The sequence below is a fragment of the Arvicanthis niloticus genome, chromosome 1 (genome assembly GCF_011762505.2).
Source record: "Arvicanthis niloticus isolate mArvNil1 chromosome 1, mArvNil1.pat.X, whole genome shotgun sequence".
Lineage (NCBI taxonomy): Eukaryota > Metazoa > Chordata > Mammalia > Rodentia > Muridae > Arvicanthis > Arvicanthis niloticus.
The window spans coordinates 98,919,850-98,933,422 of NC_047658.1; positions in this window are offsets into that span (position 1 = coordinate 98,919,850).

Below are 13,573 nucleotides of genomic sequence, written 5' to 3' on the forward strand. Positions count from 1 at the left end.
ATGGTAATGGGGAAGAGTGCTGACTTTCTTCCTTGTCCAGCCCAGGACCCCAGCCATGTGGAAGCCAGGTCTTTTCTCTTTGGTTAAATCTCTACTGGGAAGGCACTCTTCATAATGAATGTTTTTTTTAATCCAATCAAGCAATGGAGGAAATTAACATCACAAGTAGGGGGTTGAGAGCAGGTAGGTGATGCTGAGGAATGGCACCTCTGCAGGGACCTCACAGTCCCCTGTCTACAACTGTCTATCTCCTGGTAAATGTTAAATACAGGATTCGTGTTGAGAGGAAGAATATAGATCAGCCTCTGGCACTTATGCCAAGTGATGATTGACAGCCCTTAAATGTGTAATCTGATCCTGTTAATTTTTCGGGAGATTGACATATCTCCATACACTTTCCTCACAGAACACAGATACAATCAACAACCTTTTTTTTTTTTTTCCCCCAACAGAAAGTGCGTTTCTGCTGTGGAAAATAGCAGTCCGTCTGTGTGGGAGACATGACACAATGCATGAGGCTGAACAGAAAAGGACTGCAAAGCTCCGCTAATTATGATCTATGGGTTGTTCCACAATGGAGGACAAACCCACTGTGCTTCTGGTACTAGGAGGCATTGTTTAGAAAAGTTAGCATACCTTCGAATCCTCCTCCAACATATAGAAAAATAGCACGCTCGTCTGCAAGAGGTCTAAGCAATTAATGAGATGAGAGCATATGTCTCCGTGGTGCTAATGATGATGATGACGTATCTTCATAGGCTCAGAGTGAAGAGTAGGTGGGGTGGATGTTGCTGAAAACTTTTGAGAGTTGAGGAAAACCTTGTCTAAAGATGAGATCCTGCCGTGCTCCAACAGCACCTTGCTTTGTCTGGTTAATGCTCAAAGAGATACAGCCTCAAATAAGAGTGAGATGATCCGTAGAATCTCTTTCATTCCTGGAATTTTAAGCATCCTGACCTTGACCTGGGTCCCGTTAGATGAGAGGGAGGAAGGATCAGGTGGAAAGCACTGAGTCTGCATCCATCGTTCATGTTACATAAGTACTGACTGGAGGAGTTAAACACATTTAACCTAAGTAAGACTTGGCACCTCCACAGAAACCCATAGCATGGAGTCTCCATGAGCAAGTTACAGTAGGATGCTTCACTGTGCCTACGGTCCTGTCTAGGCCTGCATCATCAACTCTCACCTGCACTGGTCCCTCCTTGCTTCAGTCTTTCTCAGGCCAATTCCATTACTACACTAAGGTCTCTTTCTTCAAATATGGAACAAACAAATTGGAGAATGCCCACTCATCCTAGGCTTAGTAGCACCCTAGGTGATCAGCCATACCTGTGTGTTTGCAGAAGTTATTTTAAGTGGCACTTAAAGACTTGTGAATAGTGGACCCCACCCAGCTTAGCCAAAATTTAAAGCAAAGGGGTGTACTTTCCTCCCTCACCTGACATCACATTCCCCTTCAATGAGATGACCCTTACCTCCTGATCCCACTATCTTCCAGACCATTGTGAATGCTTGAGGCTCACCCTCTGCCTCTTATCTCTCTCTTAAATGCCACTTTCTCTAGCTTGCTCCATATATCCTTTCTGAATAACTGTTACTCCGAACAACTGATCACATCCCTACACTTGACAAGAACTTTCCTCTCCTGATTTCCTCTGCCTGCAATCCAATGTTTGATAGGGGCAAGATGGGATGATAGGGCCACTCCTATAGCCTACATCTATACCCATATTGTAGAAAGAAATATGTACATGCATGTGATCGTTAGCTTAATGTGCATGTACCGCTAGTGACTTGCTGTTCTCAGTTACTACTACCCCAGCCTAGATACCCCTGCAGGAGGACAAGGTTGATACTGGCATATACTAATTAAACTCAGAGTTTCCAGAAGAGCTTGAACCCAGACATCCATGCAGTGAGGGGAGGAATGCAGGATACGATAACAAGGGGACCATGGAAAACCTGAGTCTGGAGTGATCAGAGGGGCAGGACTGAGCTTCAGAATGACTGACCACTTTTGTTTAACCCTTGCATGTGTGTTTGTGTATGTGTGTATGTTTATGTATGCATTCTGTGTTTGTGTGTATATATATTTAACCCTTGCCCCTTCTCCATGGATAATCTATCTGGAGGTGGGACATAAAGTAGCTTTTAGGGTGTCAAGTCTCAGCCTCCTCAGAGAGCTAGGTCTCTGAATAAATCACGACTTGAAGGTCCCATTTCCGAGTCTGCTCATTGGACCCTGTGGCAGTGGCCAGCATTGACTCCAGAGTCCCATGTTTAGGGCAGCTTTAGGACTCTCTGGTAACTCATAGAACTGGTTTGTAGAATTCAAAGGCTTTCTGGACACGGGATGCTGGAATTTGGGCTGGAAAATCCCCAAGCAACTGTCACTCATGCCTAATAAATTGAATAGCTGTAACTCCTGATTTGGTTCCTGGACTGACTTGTTTGTCCTCAATTCTGTTTGGCTTTCTTTCCTGGGTATCGTGGTTTCAGAATTAAAGATGCTTTCTTGCTTTGTTCTGTTCCGTCTGATTTGTCTCAGAGTTCTAGCTTTTAGAATGAGCGATAGCCTCCATTCCTGGAGGATGCCTTTGTTCTGACAAAGTTATGCCTCTATGGAATGAAAAGGTACCAATTTGCCATCCTGTCTAGTTCCTTGGGGCAGTGGGCACCTTTTGTCTCCAAAAGCTATAATTGCAGAGTTAGCATTCAAGGACTTCCAGCCCTATGTCTGTTCTCTCCTTTGTGCTTTTGCCCATACTAAAAGGTTTTCTATCCAAGGTCACTAAAACCTCTGTTATCTCGGTTAGATTTTGCTAGAATACAATGTTCTGCAACTCTCAAGACATTTGTGAGACACAGGAAGAAATATGTAAAACTGCTTAAAAAAAAAAAAAAAAAAAAAAAACTCCAAGTGGCCATAAAGTCTGCTTGGGTTTCATATCACACAAAACCTTTCTGGTTTGCCGGTGTTGACAGGTGACCTTAAGTCATCACATTATGTTCTAACTGTTTTCTGGGCTCAGCTTGCTCTCAGTAAGTGGATAGAAGTGTTTGCCTGTTGCTCTGTCTCATGATGTTAGGAAAAGAAATAAAGGGAGCTAACATGTAGAGAGCCAAAGATGTAAAAAATGATATACATGCAAGGATGATTTATAAGGAAAGTTAAGGGGGAAAGGAGAAATTGTTTCTATAAGGAGAGGTTTCTGTGTAATAAAACAAAGGTTTGTGGTAATTATTAACGACTGGATTTTTCCAAAGTGGAAAAGGAAAACTGAGGGCAAACCCGGAAGTATGAGCACACTGCAGTATGTGTAAGTCAAGAGTTTGTGAAAGATAAAACCTAATGGTGGTATACATATCATAATGGAAAGTTATTAAAAGTCTTACTGTCAAAATGTAGTACACAGATAGAAAGCCTACTTCTCTGTTTAAAACAGAGATTATCTTACAATTCTGATTTACTCTTGGTAACATTTACAAAAAATGGGTTTGAAAATAAGTTTGTTCAGGCTGATTACTTAGTTTTCTGCTATGTTTTCAGGATTCTTAACTGATCAAGAAACAGAATTACCACATCAAGGTCCATTGACGTATATACTTACGTAAAGGTCAAATGCTAGGCTGTCTACAAAGTCCTAACTATGGCTTTTCTAGGTCTCTGTCACCCACGGTTTGGGTCCTGAATGAATCTGTGGTCCTGTTGATTGTGTTTCATATCTTTCTTATAAAACACCGTTACATTCTGTTGACATTCTGGATACCTTAGTTGCCTAAAATTGAACATAAAGCATTTGACTGGCACTAACTCTTACCACTTGTCAGTCAATCCCCCAACAGAGGAATCAGATCAAGTTGACCTGGACAAATCTTACCTGATCAACCAGGGATAACCAAGACAGAATCAACAATATCTTCAGAGAAAATTCTCCAGAGATAAGTGGGGTTGGGGGCAGGGTAGTTGTTAGAGTTGAGACAAACTCATATTTGATATAATGATGCATGTTCTTAATCTCAGCACTTGGGTGTCTTAGGGTTTTATTTGTATAAGGAGGCACCATGACCACAGCAACTCCTACAAAGGAAAATGTTTAATTGGGGCTTATAGTTTCAGAGGTTTTGTCTATTATCCTCATGGTGGAACACATGGTAGCATGCAGGCAGACATGGTGCTGGAGGAGCAGAGATTTCTACATCTTGATCAGGCAGTAGGAAGTGAACTGGCTTGAGCTTCTGAGACCTCAAAGCCTACCCCCTGGTGACACACTTCCTCTAACAAGGCCACATCTCCATAGGCCACTTCCTATGGGCCCATGGGGACCATTTTCTTTCACACCACCACATTGGCAGACTGAGCAGAAGGATGATGAGTTAGAGAGTACCCTAGGCTACATGACAGGACCCTATCTCAGAGCCAACAACACTTGTGGCAGCCTTTCCACCTATACTAAAATGAAGAGGTTTAAAAAAAATGGTTCTTACACACGATAACACCTACATTTTTTCTAATACTTGTTCCCATTTGTGCTCTATGGTATTGGTTGTAGAAACAGGAAAATTTCAGAAACCCTTCACATCAAGTCTTAACCATTTGCTGTTTTATAAGATGTGCTCTAGTGTATACAACCATGTGCTGCAGAATTCCCTTACTGGTAAAAAGCCATGCTGTCAATCAATCAGGTACACTGGAAGCAATCTAATCTGTCATAGGATATAGACCTTAGAGATGTTAGAGTTAATACTGACAGTGGGGGAATGATAGGTGACAGAGGGATGGATAAGGACACTTGGATATTCTGTACTCAATGGATACATTTATACACCATGTTCTAGGAAAATAATCCACACATACATATTGTTAGTAGCTTAGGATGTCCACATTGCACCCCACACCCCAGCCTAGATGCCCCTGAAAAATGGAAGCTTGTACCAATACAAACTAACTAGACTCAGTGTTGCAAGAAGTGTCTGAGCCTAGACATTGACAGAAAGAGGGGAGAGTGCAAGACAGACACAAACATCGCAAGGCTCAGAGGTATAGGGCTGAGCTCCTCTGACTGGTTTTGCCACCTCCTTCCACTCCATAGACTCTAGTAGCTATTGACAAGGAATGAGGCAGTTGGGGTGTTAACCTGTTGCTTTCTCAGACTGCTGGCTCCCTGATTAAAGAATAACTTAAACATTTAATTCCTGTCTCTGCTCACTGGTTTCCGTGGTGAAAGTGGCACAAACTCTGATAGTTTGGAAATAATTTCTTTTACATGCCCATGGCATGCTTACTGGGGCTGAAGCTAAGGATGGAAGAGAACTCCCCCAAAATTCCACATCCATAAGGACAGAGTCATCTCCTGCTCCCTCCCCTGCTGTATTTACTGACCCCATGATTCTTGGTAAGCAGTATGGGTTCACTAAATAAACTGTTAAATGAACAAATTAGTAGACCAGGGTTGTGTCTGATTAATGTCCCATTCAGTTCCTGCTGTGTGGATACAGGAGGTTTTGTGCAGATTTCTTTCGGCCATTCCTGCATCGGGGAGGTGAGAAGAGACATTAGTGAGTCTTCTCAATCCAAGTGTTGTCATGATGAATTCAGAACATCACTTGCATAGGCCATGTCCCAGGTGCTCCTTTCATGGTTGTTGCTTGCTCATTGGGAATGGCACCTCTGCCTCCTGGCCAGCAGCCTGTGATCCCAGTTTCACACTCAGCTCCTGCGGGTACAATGTGCCCCTCCTCAAATGCTCCATATTGCTGACTTTTTACACCAAGCTCTTCTTGGACACCATCCTCCTCCAGGAGTCCATTGGCCATATCCAAATGTATCAGAGTGCAAAGAGTTAACACCCCTGGGGCAGCCTTTGCCCAGCAGGCAAGAAGCAGGGGGTCAATACTCCTACCTCCTGTCCTTTACTGGATGATTGCAGGGAAACTCCTATTCTCCTGGAAATACATTGTTTTCCTTGTAATCCCACCTGGAAAGCTTACCAGTACCAGTCCTTTCCCTAAACACTAGTTTCTCAGACTTCCTGTTTTTACTGTCTTCCTATCAGAAGGCCAGGGAACTTTCCCAGAGCCACCAGTGTGACCACAGCAAACACTTAGCAAGTTTGTTCCTCTCCCCCACCCCACAAACAAAAAATCATTTCACAAAAAAACAGAGTTTTAAGTGCTATGTAACATGCTTAGCTTAGGCTACCAAATCCCCTTTCTGGAAGAAGTTTCCAGGGCCTTACATCTTTATTGAATAGTTGGAGTCTGTTTCTGTGCAAAATCCCCTAGCTCTAAAGTGTCCCAGCCATAAGAGGAGTACTTGGCATCAAGTTGCAGGTCTTCCTCTATTCCTCCTGCTTAGCTCACTCACTGCCTCCTGAGGCTGAGGTACATGAGAGGCCAGAATTCCCAGTGACCATCGGCTCCTGTTTTTATCTTATGCAATGAGTCAGAAACCTAAGGTGGGGTGTGCCTGTCTCAGACTCTTATAGGACAGTGAGCACTTCTGAAATTTCTAACACCGAGATGGGGAAAGGTATGGCTTGTGACCAGAGGTTTCTTTGGCTCAGCTATTCTAAAAAGTCGAGCACTCCATTCCATTGCCATTCATGTTTGGTAGAGCCTCGTTTGGTCTCTACAGAGGGTCAGGGTCAGCAACAGGATGAGCCTTAGATGTTTCCCAACCCCAGACCTTGCAACCCTGAAGAATAGCAACATCCTGATTCGCTTCTGCAAGTTCCCAACTGCATCAGCAGCACAGGGCTTGCTCTCACCAGGCACAGCCTGAAATAGAAGTTAGGCCCTGGTTCTTCCTCCCAGCTCCATGCTCTCAGAAATAAGACCCAAACTCAAAAATATATTTACAAATACCTTGTCCATATAGCTAGGCTCTTCTCTGGCTAGATGTAACTTAAAATATCCCATTTATTCTAGCCTACATTCTGCCACATGGCTGGTTACCTGTGCTCAGCTACCATGTGTCCATCTGTCTGGGCACAGTTTCCCAGAGGATCTTCCCACCTGGCTCTCCCCAGAATCCTCTCTGCTTCCCCGATGTCCCACCTCTATTCCTTGCCTAAGCCATAGGCCATAGGCTTTTTAATTGACAGGTGATGCATCCATACAATACACAAGATATTCTCTCTACAGATGGTGGCTCTGAAATCTAAGCCACTGCTGCAGGGTGTGGAAGACAGAGAGCTGGGATGCCTGGAGGGAAACCAACTCTGTATAGAGAAAACCATATGCTGTTACCTGGAGCTGTGAACGCTAAGCAAACATAGTCGGCAGCCAGAGCTGAGCTAATGCGGTGCAGTTCCTTTGTCTGCTCCAGGGACTGGGGCAAGGTAAAAACTGGTGCGGCCCCTCCTGTGCCGCCCACCCTTATGGGTAGGGCAGTGAATTGGCCACTCCCATCTCCAACCATCTACTCATTTGCACAGCAGGAGAGGAGGAATCGTAGAGAGGGACAAATCAAATGATGGTGGGCCAAGTGCTGTGTAAATGTAATGCATTTACCCAGCAGGCCTAACATAAATGGAGATGAGTTTACCAAAGCAGAAAGGTCCCTCCTGACTGCAGGCTTGTTCACAGCTGGCCATGAGTGGGGAGAGACAGAGGGCAGACTCAAATCTATAAATCTATCTCCAGCCACACAAGAGCAAGCTACTCACCAAGGGTTGGTTCGAGCAAGGGAGTCACCCACCATCACATCTGTTCTGGAGGATTCTCAAAAGCAAAAGAGAGAGAGAGAGAGAGAGAGAGAGAGAGAGAGAGAGAGAGAGAGAGAGAGAGAGAGAGAGAGAGAGAGAGAGACAGACAGCTGGGAGCTGGGTCACAGAGCAGACTATAGGTGCCCAGGTATGGGAAGGTGGTGCAGAGAGCTAGGCAGAGCATCCTTGGAGAATATCTGACTAGTCTCTGATTGGTTCTAAATTTAAGGAAGTATTCTGTAAAGCTCTTTGTGGGCTGAGCAACTAGAAAAGATAAGCAGTGTTCAGAAGCTATGAGTTTTCATTCTCTAGAAATACAGGATCGTGCAGGCCAGTGAGGGAGATTCTGGCTCCATAGCCTGAGCACTCCCTTGCAAACATGTCCAGACGGTGCTGTTCACTGCAGCAGTGAGGGCAGCATGCTGCAACACCGAATGCTTTCTCCAGACTACGCAACAGTGGCCACTACACTGTGAGCTTTGTCAGCCCAGAAACAGACAATGAGTTTAGGCAAAGGGCCTCCACATGAGACAGAATATAAGAACCCCGGTTGTCGATGACCTGGGAAACATGAAGTGTCAGCCACAGCCCAGCATTTTGGCTTCAGGTTTCAATTCCCTGGGGAAGATACAATTAGAAAATGGGGTAGCCTGATACTGGGTTAAGTGCTGCTTAACATTAGACATGTTGACCTTTGCAGCCTTGTCACTGGGACAAACATGCTCAGAATCATGTGACATTATGTGTTCTACAGCATGTAATATTAAACCCTTGGCACCTGAAGCCAGGATGGTTAAAATGTCCAGAGGCAGGCATCTGGGGACTGTTGTGGCAGCATTCTGCTGTCTCCAGGCTTCAGGCTCTGCCATCTTTAAAGCTTGGTTCCCCTCTAAATTAGTCATCAAAGGCAGCTGCAGGAGCACCAGGCTCTGTGCCTCTGTTCCATGCTGTCAGGAGAAAGGAGAAAACAAAGGAGACACTCCTTCGAGAGCCTTCTCAGGACTGTCACCCACAGTTCCTTATCCAAAGATTAAACATGACACCAACAGTACCCACAAGGACAGCTGGGAAATGCAGCCATTTTTCTGTCCATATTTGGTACAGAGGGGAAAAAAACAAAACAAAACAAATCAACAGGCTTTTTTCTACTGCTTCTCAACACACAAAACAGAACATTTCTGTGACCAGATGTATGGAAATTTTAAAAAATTGTATTCTGTGTGAGGATATTTGTGCGAGTGCAGTGTCCACAGAAACTAGAGGTCATAGTTCTCTCTGGAGCTGAGGATACAAGTGGCTGTGAGCAAGCTGATGTGAGTGTTGAGAATCAGACTCCAGTGCTGCCCCCAACAGCAGTGTACTCTTAACCACTGAGCCATCTCTCCAGCCCCAGAAGGTTTTGATTTTTTTTAATTCATGTGTGTGCACGTGTATGCATGTGTAAAAGAGAGAGACAGACAGACACGGAGAGAATGTATGCCACATGTGTGCAGGTGCCTGTGAAAACCAGAAGATGTCAAATCCTCTGAAACTGGATCTACAGGCAGTAGTGAGCTACCTGATTTGAGTTCTGGGATCCAAACTTGGATCATCTGGAAGAGCAGTTAAGATTGAGGTCTCTTAACCACTGAACCATTTTCTCCAGCCTTCAGACGTGTAGGAACTAGCCCTTCCCCCACACAAAATAATTCCACAATGCTAGTTGGGCATCTGTGATGCCTAATCTTGGTTGTAATCTTACTTGACTACATCTGGAATCATCTAAAATCCAAGCTGCTGGTCATGCCTGTGAGGGATTTCTTTAATCCAATTATTTAAGGTGAGAAGACCCACAGTAAATCTAGACCATCTAGACCATACCTCCCAGTGGCAGCCCACACAAAGACATGGAAAAAGGAAACTGCCTGGAGGGCTCAGGAGAGGCCCTGGAATCTGGAATACAAATCCAAGGCAAACACAGTTTACTGTGTAAGCTGGTCCTCTGTTAGTGCCTTTGTGGTCCTGAAGAAGCTGGCATGCTGCTCGAGGATTGGACACAGGGGCCTGGTGTGTATTGGGCAGGCACTCTAACACTGAGCCCCTCCCCCAGGCCCCTCATTCTATACTGAACGCTTCCCTAAAGTCAGAGGTTATTAAGAAATTACTTTCTAAAACTCTCTTAAATTTAAGAAGCTAGATTCTGGTGGTATATAGGCACATACTTATAGAGATTAAATTTTCATGGGAAGAAGGGCATTAACTTTGAACATGTTAGCTAATTTGCAAGTGTGTTAGGAGTGCATATAATTAAGGTAAGTATTCAGCAAGTGAGACTAGCTTAATCATTTGGATTTAATAAAAACAGTCACATCTTCTCTAATTAATGCTATAAATAATATGAACTACATTTTATTCTACTATATGTGTTTTCTTTAAACTTGACCAGGCTACTCATTATGTAATAATGTTATTCATAGTGAATGTTGAAGGTTGTAAAACTATAAATTTGGATTAAGTAAATGGAATGATTATTCCAAGAAACTCTGTATTCTAACAGCATGTAGTATGTTGACTTCAACATTATTTCCAAGATCTTTTATTTAAATCTTTGAGTCGATATTAAATTGCATTATGTCCTAGACGATTGGAACTTACTGCCTCAGTTACCTGCTTGTTTCTGTGATAAACTACTCAGACAAACTTGTAAGGGAAAGGGTTTTCTCCAGAGGACAGTCCATTTTCAGGGCAAGTGAGGGCAGCAGGAGCGTGTGTGTTTGCTGGCTATGCTGTCTCTGTCAGCATAGTCAGGAAACAGTGTGGTGATTTGAATACGCTTGGCCCAGGGAGTGGCACTATTAGGTGTGGCCTTGTTGGAGGAAGTGTGTCATTGTAGGGTTGGGCTTTGAGACCCTTCTCCTAGCTGCCTGGTAGAGAGCAGTCTTGTTTGCCTTTGGAACAAGATGTCTAACTCTCAGCTCTTTGGGTGCCATGCCTACTTGGGTGCTGCCATGCTTCCTGACATGATAATAATGGACTGAACCTTAGAACCTGTAAGCCAGCCCCAATTAAATGTTATCCTTCATAAGAGTTGCCTTGGTCATGGTATCTCTTTACAGCAATGGAAACCCTAAATAAGACACAGAGAGAACAGGAAGAGTATCTAGGCTACAAAAATTCAAGGCCCACCCCAGCAGCTCCATCTCTAAAGGTTCCACAGACTTTCAGAACAGAGCCATCTGCAGGGAATCAAATGCTCATACACCCAAACCTGTTGGAGATGTTTCACATTCAAACCACAACTATATGTTTGATGTTAAGGTTGAGACTAGCATAGTATGACTTATTTCCTTGCAAAGTCAAAGGCACATTTCTCTGTTCTGTGTGTTCTCTCTCTCTCTCTCTCTGTCTCTTTCTCTGTCTCTCTCTCTCTCTCTCTGTCTCTCTCTCTCTCTCTCTCTCTCTCTCTCTCTCTCTCTCTCTCTCTCTCTCTCTCTCTCTCTCTCTCTCTCTCTCTCTGTCTCTGTGTGTGTGTGTGTGTGTGTGTTTTGAGACAGGGTTTCTCTGTGTACCACTGGCTGTCCTGGAACTCACTCTGTAGACCAGGTTTGCCTCAAATTCAGAGATCCTGCCTCTGTCTTCCAAGTGCTGGGATTAAAGGCATGTTACACCACCATGCAGCTGAACATTTCTCAGTTAAAAAAAAAAAATTAAGCCGGGCGGTGGTGGCGCATGCCTTTAATCCCAGCACTTGGGAGGCAGAGGCAGGTGGATTTCTGAGTTTGAGGCCAGCCTGGTCTACAGAGTGAGTTCCAGAACAGCCAAGGCTATACAGAGAAACCCTGTGTCGAAAAACCAAAAATAAATAAATAAATAAATAAATAAAATTAAGAGTGGAAGGAGGCTGGAGAGGTGCTCGATGGTTAGAGCACTTGTTGCTCTTGCAAAGGGTCCAGGTTCAATTTCCAGCATCAACATGATATCTCGAAACTATCTGTAACTCCAGTTCTAAAAGATATGATGCCCTCTTCTGATCTCTTTTCACACCAGGCACACATGTGGTACACATACATACAGGCAAAATACTCATGCACATAAAGAGAAAAACAAAATATTAAAAAAAAAAAAAAAAAAGATACCTCTCAACCTTAAATTCATTTAGGATCCCAACAAGATTTTGCTTTGGGATGGGGTGGGGGGTGGGAATGGGAGGGATGGGGGGTAGGAAGGTGAGAGGCTATGGGCAAGGCAGGGGAGATGGAAGATACACAGTTATAACTCTCCATCCATATTTCTATCTTGGACACTGAAAGAGAAGGTTTTATTTTAAACACTTGTGAGCAGACACTTCCAGAAAGCAACAGTGAATGCTCCGTGTGGTAATGGCATCTTACCATTGATATTAAATGAGTCCTCGCCCTGCAGACCCCTGAGACTTACCCTCGAGCAGCATGCCAGCTTCTTCAGGACCACAAAGGCACTAACAGAGGACCAGCTTACACAGTAAACTGTGTTTGTCTTGGATTTGTATTCCAGATTCCAGGGCCTCTCCTGAGCCCTCCAGCTTGGTGTGACTCTGTGTGGTTGTTTGAACAGGTACAGAAGGACCGTGTTTGGTTTTACTAAGGAATCGTTGTTAAAATCATTATGCATTTAAAGGCTAAGCACAACTTTGCTTGGAAGGCATGATAGGTAGGACCCTTGCATTAGACAAGGTGCTCTAGAGGAGCAGAACTGATAAACTGTAGAGAAGAAGGAGGAGGAGGAGGAAGAGGAGGAGGAAGAAGAGGAGGAAGAAGAAGAAGAGGAGGAGGAAGAGGAGGAGGAAGAAGAGGAGGAAGAAGAAGAAGAAGAAGAAGAAGAAGAGGAGGAGGAAGAGGAGGAGGAGGAGGAGGAGGAGGAGGAGGAGGAGGAGGAGGAGGAGGAGGAGGAAGAGGAGAGGATTCCCTGATTTCTTACATGATAAGACCCAGATGGTCTAGCAATAGCCACCTGCACCAGAGAACCTGAGAACCTGAGAACCTGGTATCAACTCAGTCCACAGAGCTGGATGCCTTGTAGTCCTGATCTGATGCTTCAGGCCTGATTCATGGACAGTGGCTGATTTTCAGTCTACTTTGGAAAGCCGAAGAAGAGTCTGATATCAACATTGGACAACAGTGACAGCCACAGAGGCTCCAAACCTGCTTCACCAGGTCTCTCCTTGGGTCTCTTATGATTGAGCCTCCATCAGAAGGCACAGTCCACTCTTAGAGGAAGTCTTTTTCCTCAGTTAATCCTTTTTGGAAACACTCTCCTGGACTTCTATGGAAGTGCGTCTCTTAGTTTGATTCCTGATTCTCTCAAGGTGACAGTTGGGATTGGTCATCACCTCAACCATTTATTCTAAAGCTTTATTGAGATGTAGTCTGTATGAACCACTTATTTAAATTATAAAAATTATTTTTAGTCACCACAATCATTTTTTTTTTGAAATATATACCTCCCAAAGACATACACAGCCTTCCTAGCTTGTGCCCAACTCAGTTTCCCTTGTTCCTCAGCCCTAGGTAACCACTCGTCTCCAGGCAACACTTCATAGAAACAGAATCAGGCAACATGTGGCTTCTGGTGACTTGTTTCTCTCACTAGCACGATGTTTCCATGATGTCATCAGCTGGATACTCTGAAAGGTGTCAGCTCATCTCCTGTCATCAGCGTATGACATCCCTCAGTAATTACATCACATTTTTTCCCTTACCACTATGAGCATTTGGTTGCCTCCCCTCCCCCTTCCCTTTGGAATCACACTGCTGTGAATATTCACAGACAGGCTCTGTGTCAGCATCCTTTCCGTTCCATCAGGTACACACATAGAAGTAGAACTGCAGATCCCACGGCAGTTC